The 12934-nt window shown below is 51.4% G+C and overlaps 1 protein-coding gene across 1 annotated transcript in view; it reads left to right on the top strand.

Annotated features, from left to right (window-relative positions):
* Positions 1-12934, top strand: part of LOC138296107 (zinc finger protein 879-like) — a 532771-nt gene that overhangs the window by 466827 nt on the left and 53010 nt on the right. The gene's annotated exons all lie outside the window — the stretch shown is intronic.

Raw genomic sequence — 12934 nt, 5'->3', positions numbered from 1 at the left:
ATTTTCTTTAGTTATCTCTTTTTCCATTTATTTTGTCAACTGTTTTTAACTCAAAGCTGTGTAATTTCCTAAATTATGCTTAAACACTTTTAACACATAATAGTGCAGTCCACCCCAGTCCACCCCATACCAATCCAATCTGCCCCACTCCAATCCATCCCAATCCTTCCCACCTCAGCCCACATTAATCCCCCAATCCAGTCCACCATACTCCAATCCATACCACTCAGTCCAATCCACCCCAGTCTGATTCACCCCATTCCAATCCAAACCACTCACCCCAAAACAGTCCACCACACTCCAGTCCTCCCAAACCAATCCGACCCACACCAATTAACCTCACACCAATCCACCCCAATTCCATTGTCCCCACTCCAATCTGCCACATTCCAATCCGCCCCAATCCAATCGGCCTCACTCCAGTCTACCCCAATCCTTTTCACCCCCATCCAGTCCAATCCACCCCACTCCTATCCACCCCACTCAATCCAATTCACCCCAAGCCAATCCTCCCCAGCCCAATCAACCCCATGCCAATCCAATCCACCTCACCCCAATCCAAACCACCCCAATCCACCACACTCATAGCCACTACAAACCATCCCACTCCAATCCACTGACTCCAATCCAGTCCACCACAATCCATCCCATTTAAACCCACCCACTCCAGTACACCCCATCTCATTTCAATCTAACCCACCCCAACCTATTCCAGTCCAACCCACCCCAGTCCAGTCCAATCCAACCTACTCCAATCCACCACACTCCAATCCAGTACAATCCATCCCACACCAATATAATCCACCCTACTCCAATTCAACCACTCAAATCCATTCCACCTTAACCCTATACAGTCCACCCCACTCCAGTACACCCAGCCCAATCCAGACCATCCAACTCCAATCCAGTTCAATCCACTCTAGTCCAATCCGCAACATTTCCGTTTACCCCACTCCACTCCACTCCAATCCACCCAATCCAATTCACCTCACCCCAGCCCAGACCACCCCAGTCCAATCCATTCCCCCACTCCAATCCATCCATGCTACCCCACCCCAGATGAATCCACCCCACTCCAGTACACCCACTAAAGTCTAATACACCCCACTCTAAACCAATCTACAACCTCGAATCCAAGCTACCCCACTCCCATCTAGTCCACCCAATCCATCCAATGCAATATAATCTACCCCATTCCATCACAGTTCACCCCACGCAATCCAGTCCACTCCTATACAGTCTAATTCACCAAGCTCCAATTCACCCACTCTCAACCACCCCAATCCAATTTACCCCACTCCAGTCATCTCTCTCTAATCAAATCCATCCACTCCAATGCAATTCACCCACCCCAAAACAATTTAATCCACACCACTCCAAACCCCATCCCACTCCAGTCCAATCCTCCCTACCCCAATCCAGTGCACCATACCCTAGTCCTGTCAGTCCAAACCACTCCACCCGCTCCAATGCAATCTACATGCCCCAGTGCAGTCTAATCCATCACACCATAATTTACCCCACTCCAGTCTAATCAACCCCATTCAGTCCACCCACTCCAATCCAGCCCACTCTCCCCTGTTCTATCGACCCCACTATCTAAATCCACTCCACTCTACGACATTCCACTAAACGACACTGCACTCTGACACCCTCTGCCACTGAACTCTACTCCCCTCTACTGTACAACACTCTACAACACTCCAACAAATCCACACTGCAACATTCTACTCCCTTACGACACTCTACGCCACTAGCTTTTAGCTGTGCCGAATAGCAGCCACAGTGATGTAAAACATGGCTAAAACGCATTGCCAGACCCAATAGCTGCTGTATAGGTGAGATCTATCGGCTTTGCCAATGCTTGTTATCACTGATGTATAGTTTAGCCCCTGTGGTACACTATTCTTCAGCAGCTATTCAAAATGACTATATATGGTCATCATTCGTATGCTTAGGGTCTTCACGTGTTTTAAAAAATTAGAAACTTTGCTACCAAACAACGAGTAAAAATATACCAATGACTAAGGAGACAGCATACTTATTCCCAGGTTCAGAGTTTCAAAAATATAGCTGGAGGAAATGCCAACTAGTCACAAGGTGAGGTAAGATTAATTTATACAGATCCTAATTGCAGAAGAGTAAAATAACTCAAAGAACATGAGCCATCTATAAACTTTTTTTTGTCGGAAAGGCACTTAATTAGTGGAAGGGACTTCTGTTTATTAGTAGTTAGTTCCTGTGACAAGTTTGCAACTCTTCTAAAGGTGATCATCAATAGGAAATGGATGTCCATTTCTAGCATTTGCCGAATCTTGCTCATTTTCTATGACTCATGTATTAAAACAATTTCATAACAAGTTTGAGAGTTAGGGCCTGATTTAGATAATGGTGGAGGCGTTACTCTGTCACAACGGTGACAGATATCCCGTCTGCTAAAATCTCAATCCTATTATGTCCTGTGGGGTTTAGATTTCTCTGCCACTATTTAAATCGGGCCCTTGCTATTTCTAGGTCCTTGGCATTTCCACTTGGCATTTAACTGTTCTGCATGTGGAACAGACCATTTCAATCTACATCCTAGCCTAAATGATGCTCTTTTGTGGCTATATTTATATGCTGTTTTGCAGCCCATCATCTGCCACAAATACTTCCATATTTAAAGATACTACTTCAGTATTCACTTTTACACATATAGGTTAATGTACAACACAGCAAACAGTGTTACCGTAATAGTACCACTTTTCTTTTCTTTTTTTTTTTTGTGTTCAAAATATCTTTATTGAGACTCCATATAACAAGCAATAGAAATACAGTAGAGAGGGAAGAAATAAAGCCATTACATAATGGGGTATGATGAGCAGCAATAGTACAAACTTAGTTAATATCATAGGCATGTTGACACAAAGACATATAATTGCAGTAGTTTCTGATGTCTTTAGAGCATGTGGCAGTGTAGATTTTAAGAAACAGAGGTGGATTTGGGGATTTAGGAGCTTTAGGGTTAAACATTAGCATTATTGTGCTGCAGGATACCCCAAGGTAGTATACTGGCAGAGGACAAGAGATACGTTTTTTGGAGTGGGTACAATTTAGTAGAATATATATAGAGAAGGTCACCCGTTTCCTCCGTGCTCCAACAATTGTCTGAATCTGAAAGACCTAGTTTGTTGGGGGTCCAGTTGGTCATGTAGGTGGCCCATAGTCTACATTGAGCAAGAGGTGGTGTGATTTTATTCAATGTTAGTTTGGCGTTTGGTCCAAATTGATGGCCAATTCAAGGGTGGATTCTATGTGGTGTTCATTTTGTATAAGTGAAATTCCCAGTTGCCTTGGATGGGATGTTTTAGGGAAGAAGTCATGGGGGCTAGTAAGGAATACATTTTGGAATCTGTATGTCCTTCCTTGGCAATAATCGTCAATGTTGAAGAAATGTCGGGTGATGTTGAAGGTTTGTTTTTTGCGATAATAGCTTTAATTTTTTTTAATGTGTAGAAATCGAGATCGACAAGATTTGGTGTGAGAAGGGAATGGGGTCTAAAGGAGAACCTAGGTTGCCTATCAAGAGGATGCACTTGTGTGCCCATTTTTCTTGTTTTGTCCTCTGATTTAAGGTTATCATTATGCCATATTGACACAAAATTGGAGTGGTGCATTTGTTAGAAAGCTTATTGGTGATTTTGTTCCATAGGACTTGTACTGTATGAGAAAGAATGTTTGCTGAGTATTCTGTTTATATAGTCTTGGTGGTGATAAGTGCTGTGAGTCATAGTGATAGGGCTAGAGATGTTTCAATAGTGATCCAAGCAGGGAGAGTTATACTAATTTGCTGCAGCCAGTAGAGTCCTTGTCGAGCTAGGTAGGCAGTCTGGAATCTGTGATAGTCTGGGAGGTTGAGGTCTCCTAATTTGCTTTGGGATGCATATTTTTTAAGGGCTATTCTTGGGCTTTTGAACTGCCACAAAAAGTTGTTAAGTATGAGAAGTTATCTGATAGGTGTATTGGAGACATGCTGATTAAGAAGTTGATGAGTGGGGAGATCATCATTTTGATTGTCTTGATGCACCCCCACCAGGTAATAAATCTGGCTTCCCATTTGTCAAGGAAGTCTTTAATTTTGGTTAGGGTAGTTTTCTCATTGAGATCGATTGATTCTCTGATGTTACAATTGAATCAGGTGCCTATGTATCTTATTTTGTCTGGGCCCCATTTAAGACCAAGATCCCCTATAATTGAGTTGTTGCAATGAATGTTCAATGGTGAAACCTCTTTTGCCCTTAGGGTTTAGCCTGAGACAATGGCATAATCTATTGTTGATATGATATTGGGTAGGGAGGAAGTAGCCTTGCATATGAAAAGGAGAACGTTTTTGTGAACTGGATGGGAAATGGATGCAGAGAATGAGCAGGTTCTCCTCAATTCTGATGAGCAGTGGTTCCAGAGTAAGTAGGAAGAGGAGGGGGGGACACCTTATCTAGTTCCTTGTTGCAGACTGAAGCTTTGTGACAAGTTTCTGTTGATGTTGATTTTGGCTCTGGGTTCCTTGCGTAGAGCCAAAATAATTTTAGAGAGATTGGTTCCTAAGTTAAATACTGCAAGAATGGCTTGTAGGAAAGACCACAAGATTGGCCTTTGCCTTTTCTGTGTCGGGGGGGCGTGGCCTGACCGGCGATAACGGCAGATGCATGAATGTTCTGCTCCCCTCCGGCCCGGCAAATATCTTGTTGATTCTGCCCCATCGGGGCTCTGAAAGTGGCACTGATCGCAGGAGATTACTGGGGACATAACTAGGAGACCCGTGGTGGGGTCGGAGCTGCGTGGAGCGAACTGCAAGCGAGCTGGGCGACAGGATGCTTTGGCTGAAGGGGCAGCACCCACAGCAGCGTGTGCCCAGAGAGACAGCTAAGCTGCGACGGACCGGTGCAACTCTGAGATCCAGAGGTGCCCCCGTGGTGAGGAGGGGGCTGCGGGGGGGGGGCAAGCAACCGGGGCCAGGCAGTGGGGCAGCGATGAAGGCCCAGGGCCCGCAACGACACACTACAGCAGCGAGATGGGCCCCTTACAGATTGGACTGGAAACAATAGCAGCTGATGAGGCGGCACCTGCTGCCAACGTGCGCCTGGTAAGGCAGCTGGGCCATGACAGACCTGTGCAGCTCGGAGGACCCGGAGACGCCCCCAAGGTGAGGAAGGCGCAGAGGGGGGCCGGCACCTGGGGCCAAGCAACGGGGTAGCGCTCTAGGCCCAGGGCCCGCAAAGACGCAGTGAGGAAGTGAGACGGGACTCCTCGCCAATCAGAGCGATAAATAACGACAAGCCCGGGGGGGGGGCGGTAAATACCGGAAGAGAGGCTGGACTGGGCCACCCTACACTTCTAGTGTACAATTCAGCGAGGGGGATGCCTTTGGAGTGCTGGATGACCGGACACGTTGTGGGGGTGTGCGTTGGACGCCCGGAGGCATCGTGAGTACAGTGTGCCCTTAGACCAGGACCCCTGGAGTCTGATAGGGCCCTACTGGGGACCATATGGGCTTGGCACCAGATGAATCCATGCCACTGCTACGATCCAATACAGAGACATGTAGCACCCCCGAGGGGCAATAGACAGGCCCACTGGCTTTAGGACACACCTGCATTTCCACATCCTTGGCAGACACATCGGTGAGGGTAAACAGCATACCAGGAAAAGGTACTACCGGCGATGACCCATCCCATGTCATTGGGCCCTCCACTGGCCAGCTTCGCATTGAGGGGTGGAAAGGCGACTTTGAGCGAGACCGGGGAGACCCCCACCGGCCTCCCTTTGAATCTACCACCTGTCACACCGAATGACAACCAAAAGCCGGAACAGACCTAAGTCACAGGGGCGGTGCCGCACAAGTGACATGACCCAAGCAGACATGGAGATCCCTGGTCTGCATTCTTTACAGGCCACGCTGTACAGGATCCTGGGAGCCATAGAGGAATCCAAAAACAACGCTCCAATGGGAAATTGGCTAGGTGCCTACAGAATTGGGCCTGTTCAGAGCAAATCACCAGAAATTAGCAGACAGAGTTCAGTGCACTGAAACCAAGCTCACTGAACTGGCCCCAGCGCACCAGGAAATTAAAGCTACCGTCTTACAGTTGACCGACCGTATTCAATGGCTGGAACGACGAGCCGAAGACGCTGAAGGCCAGAGCCGAAGGAATAACGTACGAGTTATTGGTGTTCCGGAGGGCGTCGAGGGCACTGACATGTTGTCCTTCCTGGAGGAGTGGCTGAGGTCGAGGGTTGCCCCAGAGCAACTCACCCCCTTCTTTGCATTGGAAAGGGCACATCGGGTGCTGGCGAGGCCTCTTGCTCCGGGCCGTCCCTCACGAACAGTAGTGGCTAGGCTGTTGCATTACAGGGACAAGGACATACTGCTGCAGCGGGCCAGAGAGGCCGGACCATTTTGTGTCGACAATGGAGCAGTAACCCTCTTCCCAGACTTAAAGGTGGAGGTACAGGCCAGGCGGGCCTCGTATGGCACAGTGAAGAGAGCACTCAGAGACGGGGGCATTCAGTACTCGCTCCTGTTCCCAGCCAACCTGAGAGCAATCATGGATAAAACACTGTCTTCTTCCAAACCACTGAAGAAGCATGGGAGTGGCTGGAATCACATAAAGCAGGGGGAGACCCCCAAGCCAAAATGAGACTGGCAACATAGTGTGGACGCAGAAGATCGAAGAGACGTTTCAGGGTCCGACCGAGTACTGGTCTGACCCCAGCACAAAAAGCGTTGGACAGAAGAGCTGCCCTAGAGGCATTGGCATCGCTGCGGAGTGTGGACCCTGACTGAGACCACAGCGGAGGGAACTTGGACCATTATACCCGCTCTACTGACTCTGACTTGCACCATTGTGATGAGGCTCCAAAGGTGACCCCCTGGAACATCTTAGCATTAATAAGGCGTCCACTGCATCATGACACATAGGCCCTCATTACGACCATGGCAGTCGGTGATAAAGTGGCAGTACTACAGTCAACAGGCTGGTGGTACTTAATGCCAAATTATGACCACAGCGGAAGGATCTCCGAAAGACAGCCAATGTACCACACCAGGAGTGCTGCATTTGCCAGGGTGGAAACAACAGCCACAACGGCGGGATCTGCCTACAACCAGGCGGAAGTCAATGTTCCGCCCACCATATTATGACCAGACATTCCGCCACCTTTACCGGAGCGGTACCAACAACATCAAAAACCTGGCGGAAACTGAGCTCAGAAGTGAAAGGACTCACCATTGGAGACTCAGGGAAGAACCATGCCGCCATGGAACCAGAACTGTGGGCCTGATTCTGACCTTGGCGGTCTTTTCGCAAGACCGCCGAGTTACCGCCGCGGCAAAGACCGCCGACCGCGGCGGTATGCCGCTGCGCGTATTCCGACCGCTGGGAGCGTTCCGCCGGAATACCGCCAGCAGCCACACTGGCGGTCGGCGGGAAAGTGGAGACTGGTCAACCTCCACCGCCACGCCAGCAGAACACCGCCCCCAGAATTACGACCCACATTTCTGTGTGGCGGTCTTCTGTTGGCGGTCTTCTGTTGGCGGTCACGTCCCTATGGCTCCCGTCGCCTCCCGGAGGACCAACGCACAAGGTAAGTTGATCGTCCGTGAGGGGAGGGGGTGGGGGGGTGTTGTGTGATGTGTGCGTGCATGGGGGTGTGTAGAGGGGGTGTGTGAGTGCGTGCATGCGGGCGGGGGGTGCTGCTGTGCCTTTGGGCAATGTGTGTAGTTCGGCGGGTGCGCATGTCGGCATGTATGTGTGCGGGTATGTGCCCCCGTTGTGTATGTGTGTGTGTAGGGGGTGTGCATATGTGCATGTTGGGGGTGCGTGCATGTCGGGGTGCGTGTATGTGCATGTCGGGGTGGGGGGGGCAGGGGGTTCGTACCACCTCTGGGGGGTGGCAGGGGCGTGGAGGGTGTGGGGGGAGGACTCGTGGGGGGCAGTGGGGGGTGGGGGAGACCCCTATCAGTGCCAGGGAAGGAATTCCCTGGCCCCGATAGTGCCTACCGCCATGGTTCGCATGGCGATTCCCGACTGCCAAAAACCGCGGTGGTAAGCAGGGTCATGATACGGTTGGCGGTCTTGGGTCGACCGCCGGGCCGGAGTGTGCGAACTCCAGCCCGTCGGTCATGACCGCCGTGGCGGTCGGAGTGGGGAAGTGGCGGTCGATCGCGGCGGTGATCGCCGCGGTCAGAATGCCATTTTTTGGACCGCCGGTCTGTTCGCGGTCCGACCGCCGCCTCTCCGCCGACCGCCAAGGTAAGAATCAGGCCCTGTATGTGTTACCGATGTTATTTTACGTTCTGCTCCACCACGAACACCAACGCCGGCGAAGACGACGACGGTGAGTACAGCCGCCTAGCACACCAGGGAGGGGGGAGGAGGAAATTGACAGTGACACACACATGCACAACACACACCCCACACACACACCATACACACAACCAGATGCATTAAAAAAAACAATTTGACAGTGTAACTCAGCTGAATAATGCAAGGACAAAACTATTTTGCAAAGGTTTGTAATAAGATCAGCACAGTAGAAATAATAAGTTAGGCAAAATAATAGATATATACATATGTACAGAAAAAGGGATTCAGCCCAGTCCTCAATTTTCGTTGGCCACAGGCCAAAGTCCAAGGCCACAAATGTCACCTGCTTCAACACGGAGAGAACACTGCAGGGGCATCAGTTTGTAAATAGGCAGGCACCTCGGGGGGATGTGGGAGGGGGGCACTTCAGCCGAGAGATGTAACAAGACCACTGGTTCTGGAGGGGGCAACATGCCCTGTGCTTGATCCTGGGGAGTGATAGGCCACAGTCTCTCAGGTGGCTGTCGTACCCACTGGTTCTGGAGGGGGCAGCGTGCCCTGTGCTTGATCCTGTGGAGTGATGGGCCACAGTCTATAAGGTGGGTGTCATACCCACTGGTTCTGGAGTCCACAGCAGCCCATGGACGCAGGATTACATACCGTCCGCTGGCAGTGATGGCTGCACAGTGGTGGTGGTTCCGGTAGGGGGAGGCTCCTGCCAATCTCCTGAACCTCGGACGGCTGCACAACCATGGTTGTTGGTGGGGGCTCCGTCACAGTTCCTGGTCCAGGCTCCTTGATCTTCCAGCCTGCTTGTGCAGGCTCCTTGATCTTCCAGCCTGCTTGTGCAGGCTCCTTGCCCTTCCTGCCTGCTGGGGCAGGCTCCTTGATCTTCCTGCCTGCTGGGGCAGACTCCTTGGCCTTTCGTGTGGCAGGCTCCTTCCCCTTCATTACATGTGGCCTGGATCCCTTTCCACCATGAGGGAGTGCGATTAGGACTTGGACTGTGTGGCTGCGGTGCTTGGCTGGGTTTGTGATACCCTGTCCATAAGTGCATGACGGGGGGTGCCATAGGGACGAGGTCAGTGGTGGATAGGAACAGTTTTTTAGGGACATTGGGGCGGGAATAGAGAGAAGGAATGAGAGTGGAGGATAAGGGAGGGGTTGTTGGAGGTGTCTGTCTGCTGCTTTTGGGTGCAGGTACATGAACTGTATGCTGTTGTGAGGTGGATGGCTGTTGGGTGTCTGAGTGCTTGCGTTTGTGTACCTTAGGAGGTGGAGGGCAGACACAGTGGGAAAGGACACAGGGGACGTCTGCATGGATGTTGTGGAGGTGTCTGCTAGTGAGGTGTGTGTTCTTCTTGGTGTGGTGATGATGCTGGTAGTGGATGATGATGATGTAGTACATGCAGGTGTGTGTGTGGACGTGGCTGGGAAGAAGGTAGTGGAGGGGGATGAGGGGGAGACAGTGGAAATAGTGGATGTTGGTGTGTCTGCAACTGGATGGTGTTTGTGTGAGTGCCTGTGGGATGAAGTGTGGTGCTTGTGTTTGCCTGTGACACTCTTGGGTGCTGTCTTGTGTGCATGCTCATCTGTATGTGTGCTTGGGATAGGTTGGGGTTGAGGGGAGTGGGACTGGGCAGTGGAAGTTGGAGGGGGGACGGTAGAATCAGGGACAATGGCTGCCATCAGAGAGGAGACCAGAGCCTGAATCGATCTCTGTTAGGCCGCCAATCCAGTGTGAGTGCCCTCCAGGAATGCATTAGATTGTTGCATCTGGGCTGCTAGCCCCTGGATGGCATTCACAATGGTTGATTGCCCTACAGAGATGGATCTCAGGAGGTCAATAGCCTCCTCACTCAGGGCAGCAGGTCTAACTGGGGCATGGCCTGAGGCGCCTGGGGCAAAGGAGATGCCCACCCTCCTGGGTGAGCGAGCACGGGCAACTCGAGGGGCTGCTGGGAGGGCGGTGCTGGTACGGGGTGGTAGATGTAGCTGTAGCTGGGGTGGTCACAGAAGTGTCCGTTACCACCGGGGAGCTTCCATCGGAGGAGGTATCTGTGTCTGAACTGTCCCCTCCAGTCTCCGCTGTGGTGCTCCTCTCGCCCTCCGTCCCACTGGTGCCCTCAGCGTCGGTGGACTCTGCCTCCAGGGTCCTGTGGTATACAGCTCCCTCCGTCGTCGGTGCCTCTGCTCCTCCTCCAGATGATGCTAATGCACATAAGGACAGGATAACAAAACAAGAAAAGGGGGAGAGAAACAAAGGGTACACTGGGTCAATGGCTGCACCAACACCACAGTTGGCGTACACAGCACCCTCACACACAGGGAACAGGTCTACGCAATATGCATTGCACTACCATAGAAATAGCATGCCTCCAAGGCATGGGGAGGGACACACACCAGCAAATGCAGCACCCCTATGATCCACGCAGCACTGACCAGTAGTGGATGCCTACAAGCTAGGTAGTTAAATTTGCCCTTCTGCACCCTAGCCACCAGAGGACCTATGCTGCAATGTCAGGCCTGGCCTATGGGCACCCACTGACACACATCCCCCAACCGGATACCACCCTACCATGCATAAGTTGTAATGATGGGCACTGTACTCATCCCATTGTGGCTGCTGTGTTGCCCTCAAGCGCCCATCCAGCTCTGGATAGGCCACCGCCAGTATGCGGGCCATCAGTGGGGTCAGGGTTCGACGGGCACCCCTTCCTCGTTGGGAGGCCATCCCCAGCTGGGCCTCCACTGTCTTCCGTGCCCAGCGTCTCGGGTCCTCCCACTGTTTGTGACAGTGGGTGCTTGGCCTGCCATAGACCACCAGGGTCTGCACCTCCTTGGTGATGGCACCCCATATACTGTTCTTTTGATGGGCGCTGACCTGCAGAAGCAATACACACAGGAAAATAGAATTAGACAAACAGTCCTGCCTGTTACACATATAGCCCACAATACCCCTTCATATCACCATTTACACACACATGGCCCAGCACACAACCTGTACACCGCCAAGAGGACATCCATCCACCCCCCCTTACATGAGGCCATCACACACACAACTCCATGTATTCATGCCACATGCATCGTGCTCACAGTGTACTTACCTGTTGGTCTGGAGGCCCATACAGCAGTTGGTATTGGGGTAGGACCCCATCCACAAGTCTCTCAAACTCCTCCGAAGTGAAGGCTGGGGCCCTTTCCCCGGTCACACGGGCCTGGTAGGTTCCAGGCACGCACAGGTCACAGCAGCACATGCAGTGTAGGTCCTCTCCTATGGAAGGTCAGGTAACAAGTGAGGAATCTGATAGAAAATGGCAGTCACGTCCGCGGTGGTGCATACCGTCACTGCCAGCGTAGATCACCATTAGCCAATGTTAGCCAATGAGGAGTTGCATGGCAGTTCCCAACCGCCTCCCTCAACGGCGTACAATGTCAGTGGAATTACCTCACTCCCACCTGTCCCTCCACACAGGACAGGCAGATGCCATTTCAGGGGAGGTGGGGAGGTAAGGCCCTGGAATAATGCTGCGTCACAGGAGATATTAGCGCATACTGGACAAATCACAATGACCCATTTCATGTTTACAGGATACAAAGTTCTGTTCTGGTTCCATTGGTCTGTTTGTGGCCGGCTGCTCACTCCTTTGTCCCTTAGATACCTACCGCTGTGGATGATTAGGAGAAGGAGACATACCCCGTGTACAGACCCCTGGTGGACTTGGCTACACTGGAAGACAGGCACATATTACTCACCTATAGACTCGACAGGGCCACAATCACTATGCTGTGTGCCCAATTGAAGCCTGACCTGACATCTGCTATCCGTCACCCCACTGGGATCCCCCCTCTTGTGCAAGTGCTATCTGTACTCCATTTCCTGGCAACTGGTTCTTTCCAAGTTACAGCGGGCTTGGCAGCAGGAATGTCACAGACAGTGTTCTCAATAGTGCTGACAAAAGTGTTGTCTGCCCTGATAAAACACATGTGCAGCTACATTGTTTTACCCCAGGTTGAGGATTTGGCCACTGTGAAGGCAGAGTTCTATGCAATGGGACATATCCCCACCATAATTGGGGCAATTGATGGAACACATATTGCATTTGTTGTCCCTCCCACCCCCACCCCCCCCACCCTCCAGCAGAATGAGCAGGTGTTCAGGAATCGTAAGAGTTTCCACTCTGTGAATGTTCAGATGGTGTGCTTGGTGGACCAGTACATCTCACACGTCAATGCTAAGTATCCTGGGTCAGTCCATGATGCCATTGTCCTGAGGAATAGCAGCATCCCAAATGTGATGGGCCAACTACAGAGGCACAGGGTGTGGCTAATAGGTGAGCCCTGGTTCCCACCCAGTAGATGTTGGTGTATGGGTATAATGTGGGCCATATAGGATAGTGTGTGGCTAAATGTTGTCCCTCAATATTTGCAGGTGACTCTGGTTACCCAAGCATATCATGGCTGCTGACCCCTGTGAGGAATGCAAAGGACAAGATTAGAAGAACGTTATAATGAGGCACATTGGCGAACCAGAAGGATCATTGAAAGGACCTTTGGCCTCTTGAAGGCCAGGTTCCGGTACCTCCATC

This window comes from Pleurodeles waltl, chromosome 5, assembly GCF_031143425.1.
Source record: "Pleurodeles waltl isolate 20211129_DDA chromosome 5, aPleWal1.hap1.20221129, whole genome shotgun sequence".
NCBI classification, from domain to species: Eukaryota; Metazoa; Chordata; class Amphibia; order Caudata; family Salamandridae; genus Pleurodeles; species Pleurodeles waltl.
The sequence above is the reverse complement of the archived record's forward strand: the minus strand, read 5'-3'. Positions and strand labels throughout refer to the sequence as shown.